Here is a 12149-nt window from a genome sequence, read left to right as displayed (position 1 = left end):
TGTTTCAGCCCCACCACTCAGTTGAGAGAGAGACTGACTGCGTGGGAGGAGGAGACACTGGGTAATCCTGCCAAAGGAAGGGTAACAAGGAACAAATCCTGAGGGGTTAATGCACATGATGATCCACAAGGTCGGGAAAGAAAAAGGGCTAGGAGTAACAATGATGGAAGGTATCTGGGACACAGTAGTGAGACTGTTAACAGGGTGAATGTAGTTTTCCTCATCAGAATACATCTCTTGTCCAACATCCTTAGGCAGATCAACAATTGCAGGACATCAGTCCTGTGTGTAAGTACTCTTCCAGTGAAATTTAAATACTCAAGGATCATCATGGGTGAGAGAGACATTAGTTTGAAGAAACTTCATGAAATACTGTGACTGTCCCTTTTAGTACTGAATAATAATAGTTGTGGAAAGATTTCATCCACTGAGAATCTCACTCTTGGTCTTTGCTTCTCACTTTGAAACCAAGTGAAATGCCATAATTCATTAGGTGTTTTGTACCCCAAGTAGCAGGGTGAGGTGCGATCTAGGACCTCTAATGGCTTTTATATGCCACATCCCTGCCAACCATAAATCCTGCACACCACACATTACTGTCAGTTACTTCTTGACTAGGTTGGTCAAAAAGCTTCCTGAAGGTAAGTAGTTCTCATTGTTCCTGTTCATCCACAGATTTCAATGAAACAAGCAAGCTATCCTTTTATCTCAGTACCCAGCCATCCAACCAGAACTGCTTGGTTGTTGAGGTGTTTACCTCGGGCACTTTGTCACATTTCCCATGGCACTCTGACTTGTTTTTTCTTGGGGTGCTTCAGAAACTATTTTTGGTATTTTGATGCCTTTCAGTGTTTTTTCCTGTGCCTCTTGCCAATTTTTGCGTGGCATTTTCCTGTTTGCTGTCTGACTCTGCAAACTTGAATGTTGTCTTATGTTGTGTCACACTGTTGGCAGTAGCCTTGTTGCTGCTGCTCATTGCAGCTTTATGCTCATTTTGCTTTTGAGGCATCCCTTGAGCTACTTATTCTCCAGAAGTGAGAATACGGCACAGATGGAATTATTTTAGAAAGAGATAATTAATCATGTTGTAATTGTGCTCCTCTGAAAATATCCTCTTGCAGGACTCTTATTCACCTGCCCAAATATCTTCAGAATTTGGAGATTTACCTATTTTTGAGGTGTTTTCTTTTAAACCTCATTTGCTGATCACTTTGAATTGACTTTCCTTCTGGGATCTTTGCCTTCAGCCTAGGTGACTGGAACATTTGTAAGGCAGGGTATGTGATGGTCAGTAGCTCTACCCCACCACTGCTACCCTCAAGAGTCAAAACAACTTCAGAACTAGAAGAGTTCTCCTAGATTTGCACTAAGAAGCTAAGATCCAGAAGTGAGAATCTTGCCTGATTCTCATCTTCAAAAAAGGAAAAATACATAGTAAGTAATGTTCCCATTTATTCTGTAACTATTTTTATTTAATTGTAAATTAAATTAAAGGGTAGTTTTGTAGTAAAATATTAGAGATATTAAAAACTTACATTTGTTTCAAAATATAAGTTTTTATAAAGACAAGCTTTCACAAACCTTAAAACCATTACAAATGTTTCCGTGATTAAAAACAAAAGCCACCTCTCCCCTCCCCCCATTAAAACAGTTCATTAATAATTCCTTCTGGGTTGAAAAATAAACATTGTACCACAGGGCTGGTTTATACACAGTTTGTGTACTGATTTTAACTAAGTTGGCTTAAGCAACTGATTTAGTTAAGTAGGTGTAGCCCTTTTGCCTTAAATAAAATTAAGCTCAATCATCATAAGGCATTTTTAAACTATCACCGTTTCTGAGATAATGGTACCGCTGACTCTTTTGTTGCCTCTAGCCATCACCTTGTTCAGGACAGAGTCCCTCGATTCTCTCCTTCTAGGCTGGGGATTTAGGCTGCAATTTTCCTCCCACCCTTCACTGTGATCACAGTGTCTGTGTCTACTAAACACAGGTGCTGAACTAAGTCATTACATTTAACTTAGTTCAGCATCCGCAGTCCTGTTCTGTCAGTGACAATGACAGGGCTAACCAGTGACCAGACAGCTTTATTAAGCAAGTATTATTTATTCAGAACAAAAGCATTACAGAGGAAACATTTCTTTAAAATAATATACAACTTACATGCAGGCCTTAGCTTACCAGGCAGTCGCCTATCTTCCACATGGAGATCCTGTTAGGGACAAAGGCCCTTTCCACAGGATCTCTCTCTGTTGGTCAGTTTCATGTCAGTTCTTGAGTGTGAGCTCCCTTTCTATGTCAGGCTGGTCACTTACCCAAAGAACTGAAAATTGTATGAATCAGATTTCTTGAATCAGGTTAAATAAATACATGCAATTTCCTCCAGGAGCTAAGACTCCTTCAGACTTGCTGCCTGCTTAGGGATTCACATCCCCCATCTCAGTGATTTTAGTTCCTTCTGGAACCACCTGTAAATCCCTCATGGATCTAGAATACAATCCCTAGCCCATAATGATACTTACAACATTTATAAAATGGATACAATAGCCTTTGATTATTCCATATTGCAATAAAATCTGTCATATAAACCAATTTAAAAGTGTCCACACAAAAGGGGTTGTTCCAATTAACTGACTTGGTTTCTAAATCAATTTAGTTAAATCAGTGCAAAAAACTGTTTATAGACTAATCCTAAAGATTTATCTACACTGAACAGTTTTATCAGTGTAGTTATACAGTTATGAGAGTGGCTGTTTTTTTATTTTGCTTAAACCATTTCTCGAACGACAAAACTGAAACGAGAAACTCCTGTATTGGAATGTGTACATGAATTATGGCTACGTCTACCCTATGAGCTAAGGATATGATTCCTAGCATACATACACATACTTGCACTAGTTTGATGAGAGCGAGTGTGAGTATAAATAGCAGTGTATGTTCCGATAGGGTTCAGGTGGGCGTTTAATACGGGCATCTTCCCTGTGCCACTACTGCCTGGGCTGCAGAGGCTATGCTACTGTTTATATCTGTGCTAGCTTTCATTGAGCTAGTGCAAATATGTGTACATGAGCTGGACGCAAAGCAGAACTTTCACTGCTGTTAATGGGAGAATATGGCACTTTCTATAATTAAAATATTATTTGTTCAGTGCCTTATTGTCTTATTTAGTATCACTTGATGGGAAAACGGGTTCTACTTTAGGCCTATCACTAATTTGGCCCTTTGTTTCTCTTTCCATATATGATTAAGTGGGCTTTAGCCCATGAAAGCTTATGCTCAAATAAATGTCAGTCTCTAAGGTGCCTCAAGTACTCCTCATTTTTTCTTGTTAAATTTACCTTTGTTCTTTTATCTGTTTCCTTCCTTGCAGCAATTACACGTGTGCTTCACTTTTGTTACATTTTTTGTTCCATTTGTTAAAATGATCAGCAAAAGGCCAATCTTAGTGTTGACGAGGAAGTGCCATTACTAGGCGTTAGAGATGACACTATGGTAAAATGAATAAGGATCAGGGAAGTTCACACAGACTTTGAGATGCTATTTCACGTTGTTTGCATTGTCAAGTAGACATCACCGAAGTCACACATGGACTCCCATTTGTTTGCAGAGATTTGGAAACTTAAGTTACCCAACAAAAGCTGAGGTGCTGCAGCATGTGCATGTAGCCTCCAGGCCATAAAAATGCATCTTTGATACCCCTCTCTCTGTGGGTGTGGGTGGCTATAGCTGTAATACCACATCCCTGTGGGGGGCAGCAGAGCCAGACTATCCACCCACGATCACAAACTTGCTCTGCATTGGCCCTTTCACTTTGGCCTCCGCTCTTGCCCCTTTCCTGGTCTCTCACATTTATCCCCTCCTGCCTTCTCTCCGCTTGACCCCTCCGCCCCAACTACCCTTTCTCCCCAGCGGCTTCCAGCTCCCCGCTTTGCTCTCGGGGCACGTTTGAGAGCAAAGTAAGGGCAGCGACTTCAGCTGCGGTTGCTGCGCATGCTCGCAGCTCTGGGGCACGCTCCGGCTCCCAGTGACGTGCGGCAACAGCGGCAGGGCTGGTCGCGAAGCCGGTGGGGGGAGGGGGAGAAGGCCGCGCGCGCTCGCGCCCCGTTTCCTAGCCCAGCGCCTGTGATTGGTGCAGGCCCCGGACCTGGCGGCCCCGAATGCAAGGCCCCGGCGGCGGCGGAGTCCTGCGGCCGCCCGACCCTCAGCCGGACCCGACCCCGCGGCGCGGCGCAGGGACCCGCACAGGTGAGCGGAGGTGCGAGAGCTGGGCCGGCGGGGGCTGGGAACAATGGAGGCGGCTAGGCCTTAGCGCAGGCCGCGCCCGGGGCCTGTGCGTTTCGCCGCCACCGCCGCCGGGCTTGACCACCGCCTCCTCGCTCTAGGCGTGTGGGCTCCACCCGCCGGCGGCTGTTCCTCAGCTGGGCCGGAGCAGGGCCCGGATCCCGCCGCCGAGCGGCCTCTCGGGCGGCCATAAAATGGCGGAAAACAAGATGTCGGCGGCCAGGGCGGGAGAGGCTTCGCGCGCGCCCCGGGGTGGGCTCTGCCTGCCCATCCTCCCCGCACCCTGGGCTGGGGGCTGAGTGGCGGCGGCTCCGGTCCCGCAGCCGCCGGGGCTCGGAGCCTCTCGGCGCTGCAGGGGAGGAGTGGGCCTGGCGGCCCGGGCGCGTGGGGCTCAGCCCGGGCCTGGGGAGCGCTGCCCCGTCCCCCGCGGCGCAAGGGGGAGTGTGGCTGGGGAGGTGCGGTGCCTGCCGAGCTGCAGCCCTGAGTCATCACGAGCTCCTTTGTCTTCACGGCTTTGCGCTCGCCCCCTCCCCCCCCTTCCCGAGCACGGCAGGGGGCGCTGGCGCCCTGCGTGTAGCCGCACTGGCACAGCCTCGCGCATAGTGCGTCTCGCGCCTGCACGCTCGCGAGCCGGGGCTGCAGTTCCCATTCTGAATGTCTGCTGTTGGCTAATCACGTGCCGGGGTCCAGGGGCGAGAGCTGTGGACAGGTCCCCTCTGCGCTGTCCATCTATTATTGCGGCAGTGTATGCGCCAGCCCTCTGCGCGCGCACTCTCGTCTGTGGCTGCAGTGCCCTCGCAGTTCGTCTCACGCGCTGCCGCTGTTCAGCGCGCACACTTGTCTGGGATGCACATGCATGCGCCATTGCTAGTGCCCACCGCGCACCCGTGCCAGTACTCTGACCACACACTGGTGACTCGTCTTTGTGGTGTTCATGCGCAGGCCTTGCCAGTAGTTAGCACACATACCTCTGTCATTCTGGTGCCTAGGCACATGCCCTGCCAGTGTTTAGCAGGCATACTCCTTTCTGTTATTTTCACGTGTGCACTTTTATGTCCTCCTGGTACTCTCACATTCAATCTCATCTGTAATTGTGGATTGTTTTATGAACATGCCTGTCTTCTTTTGTGCATATGCACACAGCTTTCTGGTTTTCAGCACTTACACGGTGCTCTGTCATGGTCTGAAGTTTTATTATTTCTTTAGTTGTCATATATATTTAAAATATTCAGGAACTATATGTAGACCTAAAATTAAATTTCTAGTATTTCTTGCCCAGGGTGGGCAATTTTTTAATTTGAATGGACAATACGGTATTTTTTTTCTGATTTTGTTATGGTAAATGAAGGTGAGGGAAATAGATTTCATACCTAACTGGTAAATTTTCATTACTATTTTGCAAGCTGATATTACATACTATATTATATCCAATACTAATTTTTATACTGCACTGTACATTACTGGGTAAGGTTTATGTTAAGCTATGCATTATTTTCTAGTTTAGACTTTCCTTTGCTGGCTTTTTGTCTAGACAAGTTAGTTCTTGCTACATTTACATTTTCTTAATATGTTGCCATGTTGTAGATGTCTACAATACCCACAAGGAAAAAAGAAAATGAGTTTGGAATGTGTGTTAGAGCAGGGGTTCTCAGACTTTGGTAGTGGTGACCCCTTTCACACAGCAAGCCTGTGAGTGCAATCCCCCCTTATATTAAAATTAAAAACACATTTTTGTATATTTAATGCTGTTATAAACGCTGGAGGCAAAGCAGAGGTTGAGGGTAGAGGCTGACAGCTCATGACCCCCCATGTAATAACCTTGCAACGCCCTGAGGAGTCACGACTAAAGCTGCGTTTCAGTCATGAAGATCATCGAAGTCACGGTTCCACGATCTCCGTGACTTTCGCAGCTGGTGCGGCTGATCCTAGAGCAGCTAGCCCCAGGGCCAGCTGCTCAGGCGCCCCGCAGTCAGCTGCACTGGGTGCAGCTGGAGCCATCCCGGGGGCAGCCACACCAGCCGCTCCTTGGGCAGCTGGCCCTGGGAGTACCTGAGTAGCCTTCCCAGGGCCAGCCGCTGCTTGGGCGGCTGGACGGGGAAGCAACCGAGCAGCTGGCCCCAAGGCCTCGGAGCAGGGGTGGCGGAGGTCAGTAAGTCCCCATGGCCAGTGCAGCTGTCAGCCCCCAGACCCCCACAGCAGCGGTATCTTGGGGCCACCCGGAGCGGCAGCACCCAGGGCCTCAGAAGGTGCTAAGTTTTAGTCAGGGGTGTGTGTGTATGTGTATATATATATATGTGTGGTAAAAGTTATGGACAAGTCACCGGCCATGAATTTTTGCTTATTACCTGTGACCTGGAGCCTGGCCTTTAGCACACAGCTGAGCTGGGCCGCAGCTGTGTGCTAATTGGGCCGCCTGCAGGTTGAGAGCCAGTGGTCTACACTGAAGTGCTACAGCAGTTCAGCTGCACCACTTTAACATTTTAAGTATAGATCGTCTGTTTTGGAAATTGCTCCAGTTTCAACAGTTGATGTTGTGGTTGTGCCAGTGAAAGCCTCCAAGAGAAGATAAGGAAAACTGTAATTTGCACCAGCTTAATCTCTTTCACAGTGCACATTGGTGCAAATCACAGCTTGTATACAATTAGTACTAGTGCAGCCACATTGTTGGCTGGACACAAACTGCTGAAACTGGAGCAAAATACCAACGTACTTAAGGCCTGAGTGTCATCAGTTGTTTCACTGGAATCTAAATCTTACTCTTCTTAATCTTTCCCAACTATTAACAGGATTGGAAATTAGTTTGTCTAGCCTGGACTGTCTTCTGATTTGTCTTCGTTTCATTACCTAACCTAGTTCTAGGCAGTATTTGTACTTGGGAAGTTTATGTATGTGTGTTTGTTTTTTAAGCACCTTCCCTATAATCTAGTCAGCTGTAATTTAAGGTAACTGGTGATTTTTCATCTAAAACTTTTCAGAAGGGGCGGGGGGGGGGGAGGAATGGAAAAGTGTGGTCAGGAAATTGCAGGATATTATATTTATTGTCATTGCCATTCCATTGGCAAATGCCAATTGCCATTTATAGTCTAGAATTAAATCTGATTTAGTTATAGCAAGTATATACTGTAGCGTCTGTCATAAAAATAGATTGTATGGCTGTAGCTTAATTTGACAATTTTTTTTCAGTCAAAAACTGGAAGGTGTAAGATTCCATATGTTTTTTTTTAGTTAGATAATAACTAAAGGACCTAATCCTGCGGTTATAACATTCAGAATTACCACTGAAGTCAGGAGAAGTTGTAGTGTGAATTGATTTCAGGATTGGATGCTTGATGCTTAAATATTTTAATTTTTCCATGGAGACTCTGTGACTTTTAATTTTTGATAGTATTGTCAGTGGTACTAGGAATCTGGGTGGGGGGAGTTATGGGGGGCCAGGCCCGCTCACTAATTTTAGGGGCTGCCTTAGTTGTGTTTAATTATAAGGCATCAGGGTGCTGTGTTTTGGCCCCCTTATTTCTCACCTGGGTCTAGTGTTGCTGAAGAACCACCCTGACACTTGAAATCCAGGATAAAGCTACACTGCCGCCAGTGAGGGGAGGCTGAGGACATTGAATTCTCCCTCACACCCAAGGCTTTTGCAGTTGCTCAGAGTTCAATGGGAGGGAATGTGTGGCCAGATCACTTTTAAACTGAATCAGTACAGCTGATTCCAGAGTGGTCTGAAGCATCACTCCAGTTGTGTGCTTGCAATGCCACTGAAATTTGACCCATCTGCACCTTTGAACAGATGGAGGGGCGGCCTGGCCAAGTTTTTGTCAGTGGTGTTGAGATTGGGCACATGGGGTCACAGTACCACTCAAATTTGGCCCAGCTGCCCCTCCTGCTAGATGAAGGGGTGGCCAGGCCAAATGGTGTTGCAGCCTGGCGCACCGGAGTCTGTTTCTGTATGGCGGACTGCAGGTGAGTCTGCCAAGAGCTCAACTTCTGGTGTCACTGGCTCATGCAGTGTGTGGGTAAGAGAGGGGGCAAATCTGAATTGGCACCATTGCTGCAGGGTGTTCTTTCCTGTCATCTGTGATTGGTAGGGGGTGAGGGTGGGAAGGATTGAAGCTGAAACAAGCGGCTTCAAGCCCTGATTCCTGAGGTAACTGGTCCAGGCAATATTCTCCCCCCCCACACACACACACACGGAATGGGATGGGAGGCATGGGCTACTGCCTGTGGGGTGGAGCGGGATTCCAAAAGGAGGTAAATGTGTGTGTTCCCTATGAGGAGGCCCCTTTTCACTGGAGTGGTCATTTGGGGAAGCTATGGAAATTCTCCCCCAGCCTCAGGAGAGCTCATGGTGATGGGTGTTGATGGGAAGTATGTTGAGCCCCTTGAGTATCCCCTCTCATCTTGGAAGGGGCGATGTATGGGGAGACCCCTGGAATATTCCCCCTCACTTCTGGTCAGGGAAGTGGGGGGAGACTTCTAGAAATTCCTTCCTTCCTTGTCCTTTCTAGGCATTGGAGTGTTTAGGAGGGATCCTCTGCAATACACCCCTTCGCAAACATGCACACCTTTTTCTAGGCTGGGGGAAGGTGTGTGACATGAATACAAAAATAAAAGCAAATAGAGAAGTGTTATACCCCCTCCTCAAAAGACAAAACAGCCCAAAAGCTACAGGTGGGAGGGGGCATCAGTTCAAATGTTAATACTGGCACACAACTTTTTGCTATTTTGTCAATATTGGCACACAACTTTACTGTTTGTAAATAAAAAAAAAACCCAAAACACATTCATTGAAAGTGGAGTTAAACAAGCTGGGAACGAGTGTCCCTGATCATTCCCTTGGCTGCATCCCTCTCCCTGAGTCTTCATCTGTGTCTCTGTCAATTTAGATGGGAAGCTCTTCTGTCAGGGACCTTGTTTTTCCTACATAAAGTTTAGCAAGCTTTGGGCATGATAAAAATACCCCTCTTTGACTTGAGAGACCCACCCCTTTTCTGAATATATTTGGGGGAAAGCCTTTAATCCTGGAGGAGTTGACTGTCGCTTTTGGGAGGATATGGGTAGGTTGTAACTTGAGGGTAGCATTTCTTTTTTTGTGTGTGTGTGGGTAGCTTCTGCTGAGATTGTAGATGTTTTGTTCCACAACTTAAATAAAAAATGATGGTATCCATTCTAATGAGGAAGAAATCCAGGGTAGGATCAGAGCAAATTCTCAAAGGCCATTATTCTTTGCTACAGGAACTTGAGCCTTTCTTCTAAAAATAGTTCCCGTCTTTCATTAAAGGCCCCTCTAAAATTCCCCCAAAATTCAAGCACTGATTGTGGGCCTATCAAAATATTATTTCTATTATACACCTAAAGTTCCCAGTCAGGATTGGCATCCCGTGTGCTAGAAGTTGTACAAACAGAATACAAGAATGTCTGTGCGTCTGAGACCTTATAATCTAAATTTAAGACCACATGCAACAAGTTGATTTGAACAAACAGTAGGAGTGATAAGGGAGAGAAAGGATATGGGTGACATTGTTCAAGTGATATGATTATATTCAATTGGCCTCTGCATATTCCCACGTGTGGGATTGGTGCCTCCTGGGGTTGAGCTGCAGAACCTTCTGGTAAACACTCTCTGTGGGGCCACTTATTCCTCCCTCGCTCTTCACCTTAGTCACCCCTCAGACCTTGGCTACACTTGCGAGTTACAGCGCAATAAAGGAGCCCCCGGCGCACTAGCTCACTACCCATCCACACTGGCAAGGCACGTAGAGCGCTCTGACTCTGCGGCTACAGCGCTGCTGGTACTCCACCTTGGTGAGTGGAATAATGTTTGCTGCGCTCCCGCTGGATTGCCACGGCACCAGTGTGGACGCCCTGGTGGCCTCCAGAAGTGTCCCACACTTGTGGGACACTCTGATTGGCCTCCAGAAGTGTCCCACAATGCCTGTGCTAGGCACTCTGGTCATCACTTTGAACTCTACTGCCCTGCCCTCAGGTGACCAACCATCAGACCCGCCCTTTAAATTCTCTGGGAATTTTGAAAAATCCCTTCCTGTTTGCTCAGCCAGGCGTGGAGTGCTATCAGCGAATCTTTCCAGGTGACCATGCCTCTGCGCCAGGTGAGCCCCAGTATAGAGCAATGGCGAGTTGCTGGACCTCATCAGTGTTTGTGGGGAGGAAGCTGTCCAGTCCCAGCTGCGCTCCAGCTGTAGGAATTACGATCCCTTCAGGCAGATATCCAGGGACATGATGGAAAGGGGCCACAACTGGGACGCACTGCAGTGCAGGATTAAAGTGAAGGAGCTGCGGAATGCCTACCACAAAGCCCGCAAGGCAGACTGCCGCTCCGGTGCTGCCCCCACGAGCTACCATTTCTACAAAGAGCTGGATGCGATACTTGCGGGTGACCCCACCTCCACTCTGGGGACCACCATGGACAATTCAGAGCCCAGTGCAACAAGGCAGGAGGAGGAGGAGTAACAAAGTGGGAGCGAGAGTGCTGAGGCAGAGGAAGACACCCTGGAATCCCTAGATGCATGCAGCCAGGAGCTTTTCTCAAGCCAGGAGTTCTCGGCCATCCGTGTTATCACCGTCTGAAAGACTCTAAAGAATCAGAAAGAGGCCACGTAGAAGCAAGGAAGACATGTTGCATGAAGTAATGCAGCATTCAAGTAATGAAAATCAAAAAGTGCAGGAGTGGCAGGAGAGTGAAAGGAGGGTCCGCCAGCAGAATGTGGCTCACCGGCACCAAAGCACGGAGCGGCTGCTAAGCATCATGGAGCAGCTGCTAAGCATCACGGAGCGCCAAGCGGAGTCGATACAGGCACTTGTAGCAATGCAGGCGGAGCACTACTGCGCCCGCCCCCCCACTGCAGCCATTGTCCCAAAATTCTTTCCCTTGTGCCCCCATGTCACTTCCAACCCACTTTCCCCAACATCCGGGTTCTTACCGCCAGCAGCTGCCTCCAACACCTGTAGCTTCACCACCCAGCCCTGAAAACTACGACCCTTACCCACTGCGCTCAACCCCCATCACCATGCAGTATAGCCATCCTGAAGTGCAGCACTGATTGCACAGCACTCCAGACAGGACATACGCAAATCTGTGATTGTACCGTTCCACACCCCTTTGCCCTTTCCGTTTCCCAAGCAGTTGTGTCTATTTTCAATAAATGGATTTTCTTTTCAATAAATGGATTTTTTGGCTTTGAAAACATTCTTTATTATTGCATAAAGTAAAAGATACCTTAGCCCAGGAAAGAAACAGGCACTGCAAGTCAGCGTAGCAAACACAGATTCCTACTAATATTGGAACCACTGTACTTCACTCCCGTGTAGGGCACCAGACATTACTGGTGGCTTTCAGCCTCAGATTGCTCCCTCCAGGCATCCCTAATCCTTGCAGCCCCATGCTGGGCCCCTCTAATAGCCCTGCTCTCTGGCTGTTCAAATTCAGCCTCCAGGTGTTGAACCTCTGAGTTCCATGCCTGAGTGAATCTTTCACCCTTCCCTTTACAAATGTTATGGAGGGTACAGCATGCAGATATAACCACGGGGATGATGTCATCGGCCAGGTCCAGCTTCCCATACAGAGAGCGCCAGCGGCCCTTTAAATGGCCAAAAGCACACCACAGTCATTCTGCACCAGCTCAGCCTGTTGTTGAACCGCTCCTTGCTGCTGTCAAGGCTCCCTGTGTAGGGTTTCATGAGCCACAGCATTAAAGGGTAAGCGGGGTCTCCAAGGATCACAATGGGCATTTCGACTTCCCCTATGGTGATCTTCTGGTCTGGGAAAAAATTCCCGGCTTGCAGCTTCCTCAACAGGCCAGCATTCCGAAAGATGCGTGCGTTATGTACCTTTCCGGGCCAGTCTGCGTTAA

General features: G+C 47.7%; 1 protein-coding gene across 3 annotated transcripts in view; it reads left to right on the top strand.

The window, feature by feature from the left end:
• The first annotated feature begins 4149 nt into the window (after positions 1 to 4149).
• The window catches only part of ZNF711 (zinc finger protein 711), a 41804-nt gene continuing 33804 nt past the window's right edge, over positions 4150 to 12149 (top strand). The window contains exon 1 of one of the 3 annotated variants that reach the window (XM_074964456.1): positions 4150 to 4245. The gene's annotated coding sequence lies outside the window, so the exon portion shown is untranslated. The remainder of the gene's footprint in view (positions 4246 to 12149) is intronic. The other 2 variants (XM_074964455.1, XM_074964460.1) reach the window with 2 other exon arrangements.

The sequence above is a fragment of the Natator depressus genome, chromosome 9 (genome assembly GCF_965152275.1).
Source record: "Natator depressus isolate rNatDep1 chromosome 9, rNatDep2.hap1, whole genome shotgun sequence".
Classification (NCBI taxonomy): domain Eukaryota; kingdom Metazoa; phylum Chordata; order Testudines; family Cheloniidae; genus Natator; species Natator depressus.
This window is presented reverse-complemented; position numbering and strand designations above follow the sequence as displayed.